The following is a 22,107-nucleotide window of genomic DNA, read 5'->3' as shown; positions in this document are numbered from 1 at the left end:
AAAATAAATTTAGAAATGGAAAATATTGTTGAAAATATTCTAAGAATTTTAAATTTATACATTAAAATAAAAATAATCTGAATATTATTACTAATAGAAAATCTTTGTCTTGATCTCAAATTCCAAGTAGAATATCTTTAGACTATCTCTAGCAATAGCTAACAGAATAAGATTTACAAACCTTGATAGATCATTTTTCATGCCTGTGTCATTTTAAAATAAATTGATGGCTGTTAAAACTTAATTTAGTTTGAGTCTCTTCTGGATCATATATACAGTTTTACAGACAGCCATGTTCAATGAAATTATAATATGTAATACAAGAAATACGCCAGATTTAAAGTAAGAATCTCTTTTAAATGCTCTGATATTCAAAAATCTTTATCAGTTTTGCTAAACTAAGGATTTTAAACAAAACCTTTTGGTTAAGAAAGCATTGGTCTCAATACTAAATCTGCCAATATGAATTGCTGCATTTTATTTTTGCATTTTCTAAAGGACATCTGCCAGAGTAATTAGATATAAAATCCTGCATGCAATCTAATATTAGATGAAAAGTTTAAACTACCAATGACACAATATTGATGCACAGAGGAATGAATTGATTTTTATGTTATTCTCAAATTGAAAGTCATCTTTTTATAAAGTAAATTAAATTTATAAATAAATCCAAATAGTGATATTTTAGCTCACTTTTGACAGTAGGTTTTCAGTTTCTGACGTTAACAATGGCATAATTATGATTTGTTGAATAATGGCATAATTATGATTTGTTGAATAAGTGATCAGATAAGGAAATAATTAGAGTCTGCAGTAGCTGGAGAAAGAAAAAGAAGAAATATTTTGATATTGCATACTCAATATGGCACATTCTATGTCATAGGCTTTAATATCAGTTGACTACTCTCTTTAGAAGGAGTACGGTTTGACCTAGACCAGTTTATTCATTTATTCATTTTTGTAATAATTTTTCCTCATTCTCTTTGACACATTGGTTAACCTAAAATTATTGTGTTACTTAAGACATTGACTAAAAATCGTAGTCTTTCAGTTTGTGGCTGCCCACAGGATTTTTTTTTTTTTTTTTTTTTTTGCTTTGGCTTACTAAATAATCTTTTATTGGAGTTAAAACAACAAAGCTAGTGAAGATATATAAATCAATGCCAAAAAAAAGGAGACAGGCCTACTTATATGCCATTATCTTCTGTTACTGCCATTGGATAGAAGACAGACACTATCATTTTTAATTAATTGTATACTTCATAAATATGAAACAACAAATATTTTTACTTCCAAGATTATACATAGAGTTTTTATGATTCCTTTGTGAGTGTGAACTATATAGCTGTCCCTAAAACATAATTCAGAACAGAAAGGTTTTATTTTTAATTATATAATTTTCTTGCCCAAGTTATATGGATTCATAGGTTATAGAATGTATAACTTAATATACATTTTTTGCATTTTTTAAATTTACTATATAATTTATTGTGAAACCAAATTTGATATACAACTATGTAAACCATTAAATATGATTTGGATTAAAATCATCTTAACAGACAAATCCAAAAACATTGCGTTTTATTATTTCTATTTCTAATGCTATCTCCAGGTTTAAACTCCCCTAAGTAATTGACTCTACCTATTATGTTTGTATTTTGAAGCATCACTCTATATTGTAACAAAATGAAAATGACACGATTAGTTTTATATATGTACACAAAAATTTTCTGTTTTAAAGGAGGAAATATAAAGTTTTGAAATTTAAAAAAGCAAATGTTATAATATTTTCTCAAATAATTTACTACTCATATTCCCATTGCTTAGTTTCATTAATTTTTACAATCACATTTTACATATCCAAGATACATTTCCAGGTTTATTTTCTGCATGAATTGCTAGGATCTTAGATTGGTTTATTATTTTGTGCAAGATGCCACCGCTTGATAATTGATTGTTTGTATACCCCATTCTTCAGACTTTTAAAATCAATACCCACACTTCCCCATGAAAAAGAGAAAGTAAAAACAAGTAAGAGTGGATTTCTATATCACAATGACTCATTTTCAATAGAACACTACCATAGGTCAAATGGATGAATGCATAAACAATGAATGGATTAATATCTTCTGTATAATCTTGTGCCACATAACAATGTTTACATCAATAAGAGACAGCATGTAAAACAATGGCCCATTAAGATTATAATAGGGTTGAAAAATTTCTATTACCATTATAGATTGATCACTCTATGATGTTTGCACAGTAACAAAATCACCTAACCACACGCTTCTCAGAACATATCCTTATTGCTAAGTGACACAAGGCTATATTTTATTTAATGATTGCATAAACATTTGTTGAGAAAAATCTGCATTCTAAGTACCAGGATAAAAGAGATTAATAATAAATTAATGATTAAATGCACACCATGATCAATCTTATCATTGAGGTCTATATGCTACATTTGGATTACATCATAAAGGCAGAGGTTAATCATCGCAACTTACACAACAGGATACAGATTGGATCAGCAGATAATTACATAATAGAATACAGTTTGTAACTTGCAAGATGCATTAGAATTAATTAGAATCAAACCATATTTGTGACTTTGGTTTAAATGTGCAAAACCTATTGATATAGCTATAGCCAGGACATTTCTATTGTCTTTATATATATATATATGTGTGTGTGTGTGTATATATATGTGTATATATATACGTATATATATACATATATACACATATATATACATATATACACGTATATATATACGTATATATATACATATATACACGTATATATATACGTGTATATATACATATATACACGTATATACACATATATATATACATATATATATACATGTGTGTGTATATATATATATATATTTTTTTTTTTTTGTGATGGAGTTTCACTCTTGTTGCCCAGGCTGGAGTGCAATGGCATGGTTTCAGCTCACTGCAACCTCTGCTTCCAAGGTTCAAGCAATTCTCCTGCCTCAGCCTCCCAAGTAGCTGGAATTACAGGGGCCAATCACCACACCAGGCGTATCTTTGTATTTTTAGTAGAGACTGCTTTCACCATGTTGGCCAGGCTGGTCTCGAACTCCTGACCTCAAGTTATCTGCCCCCCTCAGCCTCCCAAAGTGCTGGGATTACAGGCGTGAGTCACTGCACCCAGTTTGTCTTTATAAATCTTATAGAAATATTTAATTTTTAAAATCAACCACATACAATTAAGACTTTGATAAAAGTAATTAAGAAGTAAAGCAACGGAAAAAGCATTTTTAAAAACATATATGAATGACTGAAAGCCAGGAGTAAAATTAAGAGTTGTATTAAAATATCAGTATTAAAATTTGCTATATAAATATTTAATTAATGCAGCTAAAATGTTAACAAACAAAATTTATAGAAGAAAAGTATGTTAACATTACTGAATCATCTTAAAATCTTATTAAAATGTAAAGTTCTTCTAAATTGAAATTATATCACAGAAAAAATAATGTCACATTGAAAAGTTTAGGATTAGAAATACATAATTATTTTTAAATATAGTGTTAATATACATTAATTATATTTCATTAATGTCTTATTATTTCTTGAATAAACTTTTTTCATGATACTGTTTAAGTGCCACATTCTATAATAATATGGAAAACAATACTACAAAATGTGGCATACAGTAATTTATAGGTAGTATAGCACACCTTTTATCTCTTTATAACAAAAACACAATGTGTAAATTAATATAACACTAAGTCCCATATTGTCATTTTTTGTCAAAGAACTATCTCCTTGAAAACCATCATCCTCAGATGCATCTCTAACTTAAAAAGACCTTAGAAACTGTAACAATTGTAAATGCATTATAACTTAAAGATATATTATCTTCACATTAGAGGCTAACAGGCTTATACCTACTGATAGCTGACAAGTATTATAGGAATCCTGGCAGGCAAATTGTTGCATAAAAGTTTTGTAATTTACTAACTATAAAATAATCTTTAGAGTTTAGAATCAGTCAAATAAGTAGAACAGACAATTGTTATCAAAGCCATATAAATGTCCATTAAAATTATTTTTTGCTACCCTCATTTTATCTCTGAAGAGACATCTTGTTAAAAAATGAATAATAGACACATATAAATACCTAATTACAAGCAGAGTTAAGATTAAAATTCAGCCTCATTAGGGGTGGGATAGAAATCAGTACAGTAAAGAATATTTTGGTGCAGTTAGTTTGTTTCAAATGATTCAACCTTCAACATTACTTCACTTAAATTTTAGCAAACTTTCTGCTAAAATTTAAGCATACATACCTATGACACTAGACATATGTACTGTGTAAGCCTGGGCTAGGGGAGCTCTATTAAATGCTTACATAAATCCCAAAGATGTCCTAAGAAATGCAATTTGGAAAAACTTTGATGTGCTACAGCACGGATTTTCTCACACAGCAACAGAGCAGACACTTGAATGTCATTATACTCCTGCTTTCCACCTCCCTGTCAAAACAATAAAAAAGACCACAGGCCTGTGGTTCTGGGCTCCAGGGAACTGGTGGCTTGTTTAACTCACACTGCTGCTGCTGAATCCCATTCAGGTTTAGGGTTTATTTTGTATATGCCTTTGTACAGGCTAAATGCTGGTCTAGTTGAAAATCAACATAAAACAACCTTAATAGCATCTCATTTTATTGTGACTTTACTTTTTGCATTGTTTTGTTTTTTACTTTTGGAGACAGAGTCTTACTCTGTCACCAAGGCTGGAGTGCACTGGCATGATTATGGCTCAACCTCCAGGCTCAAGTGACCCTCCCACTTCAGCCACCCGAGTAGCTGATACCACAGGAACATGCCACCACATAAGGCTAAAGTAAAGAACATTTTTTTTAGATGGGATCTCACTATGTTGCCCAGGCTGGTCTTGAGCTCTTTGCCTCAAGCAATCCTCCCACCTTGGCCTCCCAAAGTGCAGGGATTATAGGTGTGAGCCACTATGCCAGGCCTCTCTCATGACTTTAAACTTGAACATGCTTTTGTGCTGTGGCCGAGTTTAGGATCCCAACCAGCCTGTGATTACTGTGGTCACCACACAGATTCCCTCTTGTTCCATCTTTTATATTCCATCTTCTCACTCTCATAACTGTGTGGATAGTAAAACAATTATCCATACAGGTATGATATTGGCAAAGAAAATCACAAAATGTTTTAATGAGCAAATAAATACTTTGGGGATGGTAATAATCTTTCTACCACCTTCATTGTCTTAAGTATCTCTACATTCTTCTTTAAAAATTAGGAATATATCTTTCTTGCTCTTCTGCTGTTGTTGAACACCAGAAGGGGATATTCCTTAATTCTCCATAGTTAAGGACAGTACAGCACAATATTCCATGCAGCAGGTGAAGTCAGTATGAATGAATGCATTTCAATCAGCAAATTGCTGGTTGTGTTGCAACTCCTAGTTATGATGTTTTGCGTACTTTGAAGGGCTCCCATTAATTAAGGTATTTCCTACAAGCATTTAGAAAGATTTTTTTTCTTGGCATGTGACTTGAAAATTTGTCCTGATATTTTCCCTGTGACAATGTTTTGTGAATTGTAACTCAGCCACTTAAGTGGCTCCTCATAATAAAGCCACATGGTATCCATGTACACATATTTAACAAATCAAAGAAGTGGTTCTCAACCTAATATCTAGAGGAGGCCCTTCTTGTTCACTTTCAATAACGATGTTGAAGAATAGATTCTAAAAAGCTATTACTGAATTTTCTAATATGTTTTGAAATTTTTGTCCACAAAATCTATAAATCAATAACTGTATAGAACAGAGCATAATAATCCAATTAACGAATTTAAGATGTCATCTAAGCAGGAATGAATGCAATAAATAGGCCTTCTTACTTCAAAATCAACTGCAGAGGTAATGCATTGCCACTAGAATTGTGTGCTGTGTTGGTAATAAATTAACAAAAACATTGGGGATAACAAAAATCTACAAATAAAATGGTGTGTCATTTGTGAAATATAGTCACAAAAATGTTCAGATTTTTATAATTAACAGAAAAATTATTGTTTTTATTATCTCCAGTGTTTAACAGACACTATTCATGTATACATACAACATTCTTATAATAACTCTTGTGTCCATGTAAATAGCAGTCTTGCCAAAAAGAATTGATTATCATGTAGTAGTTTATAAGTGTTTTCATGCATAGGCTGCAACCTTTTAGAGCGCTATTCTAGTAAATTATTAATATTAACTTGATGAATACAATTCTAAGACATTTCATTTGAAGATATGTTTATTAACTATTAGGTTGCTACAAAAGGCATTGTGTTTTTTGCCATTACTTTCAATAAAAAATAGAACCAGTATTTAGAAATCTACTTTCAGAAACTTAATAAAATGAGAATTTGTCCTCTTTCACATATAAGAAGCCTGCATAATAAGCATTCTGTTGCTAGTACATAAGCTTCCCATTTTCATCAGGAACCTATACACTTACATTTCTCTTTTACTAACTTCAGTGCATAACTTCTATCTTCAAGGTGATTTCATGCTTCTAGCCACCATGTCTGTACTCCAGGACAGCAGCAGAAAGTGTAGAAAAATAAAAAAGACATACCTCCCTAATGAGTCAACTGCACTTAAGGAGCCATCCCAGAAGTTTCATACGGCTTATTTTAATACAGCTGCATCCAGATGTAAGGAGTGCTAGGAAATGTGGTATTGTGCTCAGCTAAAGTTGGGATTATGTTAGTGAAAATGAGACCATGAACATTGGAAGGTTAAAAGCAATCTCTCAGGACATATACAATAAAGAAATTAAATTAAATCTTTAAGCAATGTGATAAACCTATGGAATGTTAACAGGCAAAAACAGCAACATTAAAAATTACAGTGAGGGAATAAGGTATGATTCGTTTGTAGATGGTTTGTGTGTCATTAATCTAGGCAAAAAGTGATAAACACTTCTAATAGTGACGAAATGTATAAAAGAAATAATAATACACACTACGGCTAACAACATTCCATTTTGGCCTATTTACTGCTGTTAAGTCTCTATGGTTAGCATCAGAAATGTACAGTTTTGATAGCCTATGACCTCAACATGTTCAGTTTGATAGCAGAAAAGACAACATAAAGACAAACCAATCAACAACTAAGAATAAAAACTGTTTAAAAAGGACAATATTATCATAAGAACATAAGGATGTGATAATGTATTTGATATATAGTTTATTTATTGTTTTATAGTTTGATAATACATATAAATTTACTGCTCCTTCAATGTTAGAATCAATAGAATCATAGCAGAAGTAATTAAGCAGATAAAGATCAAAACGTCACCTTTATTACTTACTGTTTGAAAAATAGTCTAAGGCTGGTTTTACAGGATTGCTCCTATCCATCACCTGATGTGAACTTTCTTAGGAAGCTTCAGGACTACACCAAAGAACCAGAACCTGCTCTTTCACTCTGTTGCATTGTGTGGAGTGCAGACCATCATGACTGCTTTCTACAAGAAAAAGAAAGGAAATAATTAAGAAACACACAAAAGTTTGTGAATTGAGAATCGCAAAATAGGTATGAAATTGGTCAGCTTTTTAAACTCACCAATCTCATAACTAACACCTGTCCCCATGCAGTGAATGAGTAAAGGATGGACAGAGTCCATAATGATTATTCTAGGGAAAGCCTTCTGAGTAGAAAGAGGAGTTTTGCAAACAGTTTTGTATAGTTTACTCTTATCTATGCACTGATAATAAATACGAGTTCCTAAAATTCTCTCTAGAACTCTAGGTAAATGAGATATTTCACTGCTCATGCTGTGTGACCTTCATATCCCATCTGCCTAGACTGTAAATATGCTTTCTGAATTTTAAAAGAATTAGTATACTATGCTTACATTAAGCAAAAAAGTACCCTTATTATGCAGGGTCAAGTAACACTCTAAAGATTCATGTTTATGAAAAAACACTGATGATTCTATTTTATTATGTGTCTTCTAAAGAGAAAAATACTTGTGCTCTGCAGCATAATTTTATAGTGTGCTATTCTAAATACTTTCATTTAAACAAGATCATTATGAAAATGTTTTGCACACAGAAATATATTTTGAACACGTTTTAAAAAGATCACAAAGTATATGGTCTCTGTATGTGTTCAATTATTTTAATGCTTTCACTGTAACAGGAATTCTTAAAGAGGATATGTATTTGCATAATGCTGATAATCCTTTCTCATTTCTGTTTGTGCTTTGGCTGTTGTTATAACCACTGAAAGTAGTAATTATATGAGTGTATTATCCATGATTATCTTTAGATATATGTGCGTTTTCTTTAATTAAACTATAAACTCTAAATGAAAAATAAAAAAGAAGTCACCTCTTGTCTCTTTGTACAATATTAAAATTTTTTTCTTATATCCAGAGTTTCCCAAATGCCTGTTGCAAAATTTTACTTAGGGAGTAGAAAGTGGAGAATCAATACGGTAAAAAAACTGTGTTACAGGGAAGGAGACACAGGGTAAGCATTTTCCTTATCTTCTCTCCTATATCTACATGCTGCACAAGCATAAATGATAGCAGTCACATGAACGAGTAGTTTTCAAGAACGTAGAATATTGTGATGAAAAAAAACCGCTTTGAAACATCGAATAATATAAAAGCCATTACTACTATAACTATTTTTACATCCATAGAAGGTAAACTATTTTTAGATATAAAATTCCTTCTAACAGTGGTCCTGATCATTTAACCAATATTTTGATAAAAGAAGGGAAAAATGGATATTCAGTCCAAAGATGGGCATGTATTCCCATGCCCAGTCAGGCAAAACTTGTGTATGTTCTTTAAAATAACAATTCATTCAACAAATAATTTTTAAATGGCTACTGAACACCTGGGAAGGTTCTAGACACAGGGGCTATACTAATAAACAAGAAGGAACTAACTGACAAGAATGTGCTCACTGACAATGAAACGTCTCCTCATGGAGCTTGAGTTCTACTTGAAAAGACAGAGAACAAAAAAATATTATTGCACAGAGTGTTAGTTATGTGTGAATTAAAAGACTGGTCAGTACTTGAAGGAGAAGGAGTGACAACAAATCTCACTTCCAGTTCTATTTACCTGAACAGATTAGTTCTATTTTGTTTCAATGCAACAATAGTCCTACGGTTAACAAGATCCACTACACAAAGCAAACAACTTATAAAATGCATTTTTTCCTTATATTGCAAATCAATTTTAAGTGGATCTACAAATATACAATAAATAATATAAATTAGGGATCGTTTGTTTCTAAGGTAATAAGTAGATTTGTTAATTTCACATAAATAATTTCAGAAGGAGAGCAAATGTAAACATGTGTTTTAGACAGTGGAGATGCCATTTTATTGTAAGACTATTTATAATCAAAGGTCAAAGTAATGAGCTTTCTATGTCAATGATCATCCTTCTCTATTTCACCCAGTTCCAGACAAACCCAAGTCTTCCAAGCCTCTTCATATATCTGATCCAATAAAATCTACAATGAGTTCAGTTAGCATACACACACACACCCCACACACACACACAAGCGCACACACACACACACACACACGAGTGCATTGAAATACTTGCTCTAAGGAAGGAACACAGTGTATAGGCAACTTGTGTACTTTCTAAGTATGGGAAGACTATAATCCTTTAACAACTACATTTACTTTCTTTCACTTCTATCGTTGCTATCTACTCCTCAGAAACCTACTTAAACAACCAATAAATATACATGATGTTGTTATGAGAGTTTTGGAAATAATTCCTAAAAATTTGCATGGCTGCCTCTTTATATTTGGCAGCTTCATTAAGTATCACCCACGGGAACAACCCCTGCAGAATGATCAGAATATAAAGCATGTGAGCCCTGGGTTTCTCAGGCACTGGAAGGACCTGTCAGAATCCTCCCAGGTGGGTCAAAATGGCCGGGCTTTATACCTCATCTCCATTCATGTTTGCATGTCCGGTGCTCCAGGATGACCTAACATTGAGCCAGACAATGGTTACAGCTGAGGCAAACTTTGAAGGAACTGAGAGCTGAAGGCTGCTTTGTAATATTGCTCCTAGCAGCCAGGGGGGAAAAGAAATCTTTTCTTGAAGAGCGATCTGTGTCCATCGCAAAATGTTTTTTTCTTAGCTCTTGTAAAATCGAAATTGTTTGCTTTTGAATTTTTTAAAATGATTCCTTTAAGATTCTTAATACCAAGATATCATAAGGGCAAGGAATTTTATAAAGAAGTATTTCTATTTATGTAATTTCATAAATTTATCTATACATAAATCAGCACTAAAACATGCCTTTGATACTAACAACTTGATTGGTTTGTGAACCAAATCTGTCATGCAAATACATACGGCTGTTTTTAGATAAGTTCTAAAGGTATTACCAAATCATTTAATTTTATTGTGTATCTCAATATTCTGGTTGATGTATAAGTTTAAATAGAACAAACTATTTGACATTGAAATGTTCCTTATCAAAGGAGAAAGAATACAATTTTAAAGCCACACCGAGTGACACATAGTTCTGAATGATTTATTGGCTGTCTGCCATTCTGAAATGGCTGCCAGTCAATGTTACATGTGACATCTTTCAGATAGTGTGAACTCTTTTAAGCAAGTACCTTTCACTGTAAAATTATAGCTGAAGATCATGAAGAGAAAAGTGTGGTGTTTATCTTAATGGGCTGAAAGACCTATTTCAACAGTTACAATAATTCAGAAAAATAGTCTCAAGTCTAGTATTTCAATAATGTTATTTTCATAGATTTTAGTCTCTAAAGACAATGCTTCACTCTTGTAGAAAATGACTTTTCAAATCATCCTGGATTTCAAAATTCTTTCCATTACTTAATATTTAAATCACTGGCAGAACTTGGCATGAGGACTAGAGAGCTGTCACCAAGCAGCCAGTCATTTTTCTTGGCTTCCCATATGCCATGCCCAGCAATAGAGCATTTCTTAGGGGCTGAGGAATAGCAGCAGTTCTAAACACAGAGATGACATTAATAGGAATGAGAGGGTCCAAGCTGTTTTCCTAGACTAATTCTCATTCAGCCTGAATCAAAGTATTTTCCTATCGTTATTATAGATACTTCGCTTGTGGTATTATCTATCTTTTGGCAATGTTGATTTTTTTCTGATTATCCAAATAAGAAATGTTAATGGAAAAAATCAGATATTAGGGGAAAAAAAACTCTAGAAATAAATGTTAACCCAAGACAGTAACAATTCAATTAATTTATACGATACCTTGGGGATTGTGTCAATTATATTTTAAATGAAATTCTAAAAATTCAACACCTGTGTTTTCTCCTATGATTACATATTCAACTAGGGCACAATTGTAAATGGTTGTATTTGGTTGAATTTTTAGATTGTTTATAAGTTTTACTCTTGCAGACAATAATAATGGAGTTTCTTTGAAAATAAATTTAGTTGTTCTATAACCAAGGCATAAATATTCAATTCAATAAAATTAGCAAAACTATTAAATGAAAAGTATATTATATATAAAATGCATAAATAAAATAAAATATCCTGCACTGATCACTTTATGTCTATGGTTACCCTATTGATTCTGTGCACATTTGCATATGGGTATATATGCAATTTTATAAAATGAAGTATTCACAGTGTACATAAATTTAGTAATTATTTTACCCCTTAAAAGTATATGCAATGAGTGGCATTTATATATAAATTTTGTTAACCTGGAAGAAGAATGTTATTCAAAAAAGCTATGAATTTAGCAATTTTCTGGTTAATTCAAAGGGCTTTCCAAAAATGTCTTTTAAAATTTAATTTCATTTATTTTCTCATAGCAGAATATGAGAATGAATATTTTTTGATCCAAAGTGGCTAGCAATAAATTTTTATTTTTATTATTTTAATTCTGTGAATTTGAGGAATGGACTCTCATTCCATATAAATATTATAATACTAATGCGATTGACTCCCTCCTTCTTATTAACAGTGTGCATTTTTACCCTCAGTGATTCAGTGCATGGTGTAGTGCTATAATTAAAAATGAATATTTCTTTTTTTAATTTAATTTTATTATTATTATACTTCAAGTTTTAGGGTACATGTGCACAATGTGCAGGTTAGTTACATATGTATACATGTGCCATGCTGGTATGCTGCACCCATTAACTCGTCATTTAGCATTAGGTATATCTCCTAATGCTATCCCTCCCCGCTCCCCCCACCCCACAACAGTCCCCAGAGTGTGGTGTTCCCCTCCCTGTGTCCATGTGTTCTCATTGTTCAATTTCCACCTATGAGTGAGAACATGCGGTGTTTGGTTTTTTGTCCTTGCGATAGTTTACTGAGAATGATGATTTCCAATTTCATCCATGTCCCTACAAAGGACATGAACTCATCATTTTTTATGGCTGCATAGTATTCCATGGTGTATATGTGCCACATTTTCTTAATCCAGTCTATCATTGATGGACATTTGGGTTGGTTCCAAGTCTTTGCTATTGTGAATAGTGCCGCAATAAACATATGTGTGCATGTGTCTTTATAGCAGCATGATTTATAGTCCTTTGGGTATATGCCCAGTAATGGGATGGCTGGGTCAAGTGGTATTTCTAGTTCTAGAACCCTGAGGAATCACCACACTGACTTCAACAATGGTTGAACTAGTTTACAGTCCCACCAACAGTGTAAAAGTGTTCCTATTTCTCCACATCCTCTCCAGCACCTGTTGTTTCTTGACTTTTTAATGACTGCCATTCTAACTGGTGTGAGATGGTATCTCATTGTGGATTTGATTTGCCCTCTCTCACCACTCCTATTCAACATAGTGTTGGAAGTTCTGGCCAGGGCAATTAGGCAGGAGAAGGAAATAAAGGGTATTCAATTAGGAAAAGAGGAAGTCAAATTGTCCCTCTTTGCAGATTACATGATTGTATATCTAGAAAACCCCATTGTCTCAGCCAAAATCTCCTTAAGCTGATAAGCAACTTCAGCAAAGTCTCAGGATACAAAATCAATGTACAAAAATCACAAGCATTCTTATACACCAATAACAGACAGAGAGCCAAATCATGAGTGAACTCCCATTCACAATTGCTACAAAGAGAATAAAATACCTAGGAATCCAACTTACAAGGGATGTGAAGGACCTCTTCAAGGAAAACTACAAACCACTGCTCAATGAAATAAAAGAGGATACAAACAAATGGAAGAACATTCCATGCTCATGGGTAGGAAGAATCAATATCGTGAAAATGGCCATACTGCCCAAGGTAATTTATAGATTCAATGCCATCCCCTCAAGCTACCAATGACTTTCTTCACAGAATTGGAAAAAACTACTTTAAAGTTCATATGGAACGAAAAAAGAGCCTACATCGCCAAGTCAATCCTAAGCCAAAAGAACAAAGCTGGAGGCATCACGCTACCTGACTTCAAACTGTACTACAAGGGTACAGTAACCAAAACAGCATGGTACTGGTACCAAAACAGAGATATCGATCAATGGAACAGAACAGAGCCCTCAAAAATAACGCCACATATCTACCACTATCTGATCTTTGACAAACCTGAGAAAAACAAGCAATGGGGAAAGGATTCCCTATTTAATAAATGGTGCTGGGAAAACTGGCTAGCCATATGTAGAAAGCTGAAACTGGATACCTTCCTTAACACCTTATACAAAAATTAATTCAAGATGGATTAAAGACTTAAACATTAGACCTAAAACCATAAAAACCCTAGAAGAAAACCTAGGCATTACCATTCAGGACATAGGCATGGGCAAGGACTTCATGTCTAAAACACCAAAAGCAATGGCAACAAAAGCCAAAATTGACAAATGGGATCTAATTAAACTAAAGAGCTTCTGCACAGCAAAAGAAACTACCATCAGAGTGAACAGGCAACCTACAAAATGCGAGAAAATTTTCACAACCTACTCATCTGACAAAGGGCTAACATCCAGAATCTACAATGAACTCAAACAAATTTACAAGAAAAAAACAAACAACCCCATCAAAAAGTGGGTGAAGGACATGAACAGACACTTCTCAAAAGAAGATATTTATGCAGCCAAAAAACACATGAAAAAATGCTCACCATCACTGGCCATCAGAGAAAAATGAACATTTCAAAGACAGATTATGTGCTTCCAAATGCCAAATCATCACTAAATAGCTCTGTGGCATAGAGGAAATTTCACAACCTTTTAGTGCCCCAATTTTGTGGAAGAATGGTTAGGAGGCTATTGCAATAGCAAAAGAAAATTTGAATAGCTGTATCCAACATGAAAAGATTGTTAATAGTATTAAATGAGTTACTATAGGTAAAACAATCAGGGAAGTAATTAAAGAGAATCTGCACTAACATTGTTTTATTAATTTGAAATATCTGTACACAATCCTTTGATTCATTTGGAATTTGTTTTAGTGTATTTTAGAAAATAAGGTGTATTTTTTATTTTCTCCCAAAACAATTCTTCAAGACAACTTTTCAAACAGTAAATTCCTTCTTTATTTATAATACGTATTTTAATAAAGTGACTTGTCTTCATGATTTCTAGGACATCTGTTCTATCTAATTTATTGTTCAGCATTCGTCTGGTATTTTCTGGGCAGCAATTAACCCCTCTGAACCTCTGAGTGCTCACATTTCCTTGATCCATTTCACCTTGCCGATCAATCCTTCTTTACTCATAGTCTAAATTTTTTTTTTAGAAATTCTGAGAGTGCCCCAAACCTTGGTCTTGGGTCTTCCTTCTATCTTATTTGTCTTTCCACCTGATCTTAATTATTTACATCATATTATACCCTATCTTTATGGTGACAAATCCCAAAATTATGTCTCTGACCTAAACTTATCCTTAAAGATTTGGTTGCAACTTATTAAGAAGTCAGGTTCAATGTAATACATGCATTGTTGATTTAATATGCTCATCAAAATATTTAAAATTTTATTTGAATGCAAAAAAATAAAGCTTTTAATTTTATCACCTATTTAATAATTTTGACAAAAACATTATACCAATCATTATTAATTATTGCTGGGTTTTAAAATATTATCTGATTAAATATTTTTGACTTTGAAAAATAGTAACAAATGCTTCTCTCTTTCTTGTCCCCTTGAACCATACTTGATATTGCTTTTTCCAAATCTGGGCCACAAGTTCAGAATATAACCTGTTAAAATATCTTCTATGTATAAACTATCTTTAAATTTTCTTGAGAGAATACTGAGTAACCAAAAGCATTGCTCCTTCACCCTACAAAGGAGAGAAAAATAAAAAAATCACATTAATTTGTTATTTTAAATGGTAATTAAAACTATTGTGAGGGCTCTTTCATCAGCCAATCTTGTCAACAAAAAACAGCTCAAATTTATGTGTAAATAAAATATATTGAGACGAAGCCTTTCATTCAATGTGTGATTTTCAGTTCAAAAAAACACACTGATGTTCAAGAACAAAGACTGGTACAATAACTATCTACAAAATGCTTTTGTTACTAGATTTTAATTTCTTCATCAAACAGACACAGTCAAAGTTGATAGTGTCACTAGATCTACAGGTCTATCAATATCCTTCCCACCATTTAATATGTTCTTAATCTCAGGGAAATTCTAAATCATATTCTTCTAAATTGTACAGTTGACTCCTGAACAACACAAGGTTTAGGGGCATCCAACCTCCCTAATCCCTCCCCACCACCCCAGCACAGTCAAAAATTCACATATAACTTTGGACTCCCCAAAACTAAACTAAGAGCCTACTGTTGACTGGAAAATCCTTAGTGATAGCATTAACACATATTTCGTATGCTGTATGTATTTTACACTGTAGTTTTACAATGAAGCTAGTTACAGAAAAGAAAGTGTTATTGAGAAAATCATAAGGAAGAAAAAATACATTTACAGTACTACAGTATATTTATTTATCTCATAAGTTTACAATCCTGTGTTTACAAGATGGATCCTTCTTCTGAAATGGCGGCACACACAGCTGCAGACCTCAATCTAGGGTACCTATGAAGCAATTCATTTTTTTCCTGTAATGTCAGGACCTTTCTCTGCTTCCTGGAAGAACTTTCAGCATCACTAGCAGCACTTTTTATAGGTCTGAAGGTGTTATTCAAAGTTTATGGTATTGCACTAGACATCATGAAAAATACAGGAGAAACATGAGAGATCACTTTTTACTGTGTTAATTTACTGGAGAGACAAGCTACTCACAAGAAGATGATTAGCATTATGTGGCATTTTAAGTGAATACTCACAACACTTGAGTTCACTGCAAGAACAACAGGTGGAGGCTAGGAAATTATTCCAGTAGCACAGTATGTACTACAGTTAATTTTGTGCAATTATGATTTAATTTTGCATATTTTTGTTTTACTTTTCTCTCAACTTCAATTGGCTGCATGTATGCTCTGTGTGTGCCTATGTCTTGATAAATTTTAACTTTTTATAATAGATGCATATATATTTCATTATATTAAATGATCACTAGTATCTACATATAATTTATGCATTCATGACTTATCATTTTCTTAGTTTTTTAATATTTCTTGTGTAGATGGGTCACCTGTTATCTTTTTCAATTTGTCATAAATCTCCAAAAATTTTCTAATATATTTATAGGAAAAAATTTACATATGAGCAGACCCGCACAGTTCAAACCTGTGTTGTTGAGGAGTCAACTATATATTATAATTTCAGAGAGGATTCAACTCTTTCATTCTACTGGCAATGGGTTAACATAAACTTTAGTCAGAACTGCTGAGCTTTTCTGGCACAATGAGGACAAATTGACCAATGTATTTAACCAATAGCTGGGGGAAAATTTTGCTAAAATTGATAAGTATATCTTTATATAACTATATCCTTATAACTTGTCTCAACCTTCATCAGATTAATCCTAGCAAAACTGTAAAATGTCTCAGTAAAAATCTTAATGAATTTTTCATAACAAGTGCTGTCAATAGATTTTAAATATGTTCTGATCATTATTTGTGTCCTGTTGGCATGGAGAAAATCCTTTTTTTTTTTCAGCCTGGGGAATCCCAAACTATATCTCCACTAACAAGGAAATCATTTTACTGGAATTTTTATTAACTAACGTGGCAAAGTTTTGTCAATTAATCAGACTTCACTGTCCATATCACTTTCAACCTTTTGGGAAGGTAGAAAGATGGAATTCTGAAACTAAAGTTGGTAAAGTTCACAGAGATCGTCAAACCTGCACGGTCTAAGGTATTTCTTCTTTCTGTGGTTCATCTGTGGTTCATGAGTTAGTAACAGCTAAACCAAACGTCCAGGAATATTAGCTCTGATTCTAGAAATCTACACTCATTTAACTAAATGCTGTAAGGACTCAGGAAATCCATTATTTCAACAAAAGTTACTGAAGACTTTCCCCATTAGTATCCTAAACAATGTCTGCAAAATTGGTTTTCATACCTGCATACCTTGTCTTCTAAGAGACACGGCAGACAAAGATCACAGGAAAAAAGTCAATATCAGGCAGAGCTAACAACCAGCAAACCCATAAGTCTTTAAAAGACTGATCCTTTGATTCCTATCTCTCAAGTAAAGAGGTTTAGGTCATCTTCATATTACAGGAAAGTATCCCTACCAAAAACTTCTAACTAGTGACTCTTAGGATTCTTCCAAAAGCAAATAGTCTTTGGGAGAAGACAGCTTCCATCAAATGTCTTTGGATCAAGTGAATCACTATATGAGATATCGGTATCTGCAAACTAAGATCCACATAAAAAGATCCATTGTTTGTCATATTTAATCTGTATATCTTGAGTTTTCATTTTCCTAATTAACTTTTTTTATCTTTTTATGCTTAAGGTTACATTTAATTACTTTATCTATAAAGCTACTATTTCTAATTTCTCTATGCCATCCTTAGTCACTCTCTAGAAAAGTCCAGAAGCTGGCTGTAATTTGTTCACAATTTGGCTAAACATGCAGTTGAATCAGTGCTAAGCTGCACACATTTTCCTTAGGATGCCAATTAGAGGTTTTTTTTTAACATCGATTCCTAAACATCTGGGTTTATCAATAATTGGACTCACTATTTATTGTTATTTTATCTGACAAACAGCAGAGCATTAGATAAATAGAAATCTTAAATCCTAACATGCTGCACCCAGGAAAGAAAGCTTATGCCTACAGCAGAACAGCACTTAGGGATCTTTAATAGGATGCAACTTCTGTCACTAAAACTTTAGACAGAAATGTCTTAAAAAGAAGAGAACAAATGGCACAAACTTAATTCATTTCTCACATTTACATATCATAAAAAATTCTTATTACATATTCAAGCTCCTATCACATCTACCTCTTCCTCCATGTGATAACGTCTTCATTTTATATCCCCAAAAGTGATTAATAGCAGAATGGAGCTGAAAGCAATCAATAAACTCAATCAACCTTAATGACTGCTACTGGATTTGTGGTAACAGAACCTATTGATTATTACAGCAATCTTGACATAAACTAACATATTGATGTGGTAGTCAGAACACTGGCTCTTCAGAGATGCTGGGGTCCTAATCCAGATAATTTATAAATTTGTTAGCTTACCTGACAGGACAGAGTTTGCAAATGCAATTAAAGTTAAGGATTTTGAAATGGACAGACTATCATAGATTTTTAGATGGCCAAATGCAATCATAAGATTCTTCACATGTAGAAGAGGGAGATATAAAAGGAGAATGTGAAGACTTGCTCCTTCATTTGTAGCTTTGAAGGTGAAGGAAAGGAACTGTTATGAACTGAATATTTGTGTCTCCCTAAAATTAATCTATTGAAGATGATTGGCATTGTTCAAATATCAATAGACTATTTTCAATAATCTATTAATTGGCAGTGTGATAGTATCTGGAGATGGAGCTTTTGGGAGGAACCTAGGTTGAGATAATGTCATAAGTGTGGTGTTCTCATGATAATGTTAGTGTTCTTATAAGAAAAGGTGGAGATACTAGACCACCTCCCACCCAACCACCCTTCTCTTTCTCTCTCCATAAACACGCATCCAGGAAAGGCCATGTGAACACAGAGAAAAGGTGGCCATCTACTAACCAGAGAGGGAGTGGGCCCTCACCATGAACCAAACATACCAGCATCTTAATCTTGGACTTCCCAACTTTCAGAACTCTGAGAAATAAATGTCTGTTGTTTAAGCCACCCGGTCTATGGTATTTTCTTACAGCATTCCAAGCTGCCCAAGACAGGGAACATGCATCAAAGAATGCAGCTGGATTCTAAAGCCTGGGAAAGGCCGGGGCATGGATTATTCCACAGAGCCTATAGAAGGAATGCAGTCTTCCAATGCTTTGATTTTAACTCAGTAAGACCTGTGTTGAACTTCTAACCTGGAATACTGCTAGACAATAAATTTATGTTGTTTTAAACTACTAAGTGTATTGTAATTTTTATAACAGCCACAGGAAAATAATACATTTGGCAAATCAGTGCATGTTTCATGATGGTCAATGATATGCCCCAGGGTCCATCTTAGCCATGATTTCTATCCCTTCAAAAACCAAAACAAAATAAAAAAGTAAAACAAAAAGACCAATTTTACTATATAACTTGATTTTTTAAAATATTTTATATTTATTTAATCCAGTATATCCAAAATATTGTCATCTCAGCATAAAACAATATTAAAATTATTCAGTTTTACATTTTTTAAACTAAATCTAGTTTGTATTTTACACATAGCATAAATCAATTCAAATTCACCATATTTCAAGTGTTCAATATCTACATGTCACTAGTAATGACTGTAGTGGACAGAACTGATCCAGATTTCCAAGTGCATTGGTATAAAACTAACCATATTTTTATCTTATTCAAACAAAAACAAAACTCCTCCATACTATGTCTATGTTCCTTTTGCTTTTATTAACATTGAACATATTCTTGTTTTTAATTTAATTTTGTCTGTATTTAGTTCTATTTTTTGGTTGTTGTTATTTCTTGTATGCTTGGCATCAACTTTTTTTTCAATTTCTTAGACTATCTAAACTATTATGCTCTAAGTTTAGCTCAATTTCAATCAGCTACTCACTTTGAAAGACTCATTTAACTCTCTTAAGCCATTCTCCACAAACATGAAAAATCTTCCTCTCACTCTTCCCTGCTGAAACACTGCAAAAATATGTCAAAATGGTGTGCTTTCTTGGCACAGAGTTTCAATAAACTTAGTTTTGCTTTAATAACAAATTGTCTGAATATATTTCAGGGAGTTCCACTGGTAAAAGCATAAAATAATGTTAGTTCACGTCATCTTTTGTAAAGTTATGATTGTGCCATAGTATCAATTCTTGTCAAAATTTGACTTCAAAATCAACTTAATATGCATCAACATAGATTTTTTTAGTAATTCTAGACTCCAAGTGCTCATTTAAATAATATGGGTACATAAGACTGAACAAAACCAGTTGCTATTGAATGTACATTTTAGAGAAATACTTCATGCACAGCTGTGTTTTGTTAAATAAGGAACTTGATGACATAATCAATATCACGGCAGCATACAACTGTTTGGTTAGTATGTCTCTTTAAACAAGCACATATGCTCATTCATGGAATGTGTATTTGTATCTGTGTCTGTGTCTGTGTGGTGAAGCAGCAAGCAATAATTGGATGTCTTAATTATCTAACAGGAAAAAACACCTAAATAATCAAAAGAAATTTTGATTTATTTATTAGTTCGACTGAGCTTTTCTCTTGAATGTAACACAGATGGTCCCAGATTTACAATGGTACAACTTTACAGCTTTACCATGGTACAAAAGTGATAAACATTCAGTAGAAACAATACTTTTATTACCCATATACCCATTCTGTTTTTCACATTCAGTATTTAATAATTTACATGTGATATTCAACACTGTATTTAAAAATAGGCTTTATGTTAGATATTTTTTTCTGACTGGCCAATGTAAGCATTCTGAGCACATTTCTTAAGTGTATTTTTTTTTAATACTTTAAGTTCTAGGGCACATGTGCACAACTTGCAGGTATGTTACATACGTATACATGTGCCATGTTGGTTTGCTGCACCCATTAACTCATTATTTACATTAGGTATTTCTCCTAATGCTATCCCTACCCCATCCCCCCACCCCACAACAGGCACCAGCGTGTGATGTTAACCACTCTGTGTCCAAGTGTTCTCATTGTTCGATTCCCACCTATGAGTGAGAACACGTGGTGTTTGGTTCTCTGTCCTTGCGAAAGTTTGCTCAGAATGATGGTTTCCAGCTTTATCCATGTCACTACAAAGGACATGAACTCATCCTTTTTTATGGCAGCATAGTATTCCATGGTGTATATATGCCACATTTTCTTAATCCAGTCTATCATTGATGGACATTTGGGTTGGTTCCAAGTCTTTGCTATTGTGAATAGTGCCGCAATAAACATACACGTCCATGTGTCTTTATAGTAGCATGATTTATAATGCTTTGGGTATATACCCAGTAATGGGATCACTGGGTTAAATGGTATTTCTAGTTCTAGATACTTGAGGAATCGCCACACTGTCTTCCACAATGGTTGAACTAGTTTACACTCCCACCAACAGTGTAAAAGCGTTCCTATTTCTCCACATCCTCTCCAGCACCTGTTTCCTGACTTTTTAATGATTGCCATTCTAACTGGTGTGAGATGCTATCTCATTGTAGTTTTGATTTGCATTTCTCTGATGACCAGTGATGATGAGCATTTTTTCATGTGTCTGTTGGCTGCATAAACGTCTTCTTTTGAAAAGTTTCTGTTCATATCCTTTGTCCACTTTTTGATGGTTTTGTTTGATTTTTTCTTGTAAATTTGTTTAAGTTCCTTGTAGATTCTGGATATTAGCCCTTTGTCAAATAGGTAGATTGCAAAAGTTTTCTCCCATTTTGTAGGTTGCCTGTTCACTCTGATGGTAGTTTATTTTGCTGTGCAGAAGCTCTTTAGTTTAATTAGACCCCATTTGTCAATTTTGGCTTTTGTTGCCATTGCTTTTGGTGTTTTAGTCATGAAGTCCTTGCCCATGCCTAT

At 33.0% G+C, this 22,107-nt stretch overlaps 1 long non-coding RNA gene across 1 annotated transcript in view; it reads right to left on the bottom strand.

Annotated features, from left to right (window-relative positions):
- LOC129037350 (uncharacterized) overlaps positions 1-22,107 on the bottom strand; it is a 205,261-nt gene that overhangs the window by 166,166 nt on the left and 16,988 nt on the right. Inside the window, exon 2 of the long non-coding RNA XR_008502776.1 lies at positions 7,378-7,533. This is a non-coding gene — a long non-coding RNA (uncharacterized LOC129037350). The remainder of the gene's footprint in view (positions 1-7,377; positions 7,534-22,107) is intronic.

This window comes from Pongo pygmaeus, chromosome 4 (genome assembly GCF_028885625.2).
Source record: "Pongo pygmaeus isolate AG05252 chromosome 4, NHGRI_mPonPyg2-v2.0_pri, whole genome shotgun sequence".
Classification (NCBI taxonomy): domain Eukaryota; kingdom Metazoa; phylum Chordata; class Mammalia; order Primates; family Hominidae; genus Pongo; species Pongo pygmaeus.
This window is presented reverse-complemented; position numbering and strand designations above follow the sequence as displayed.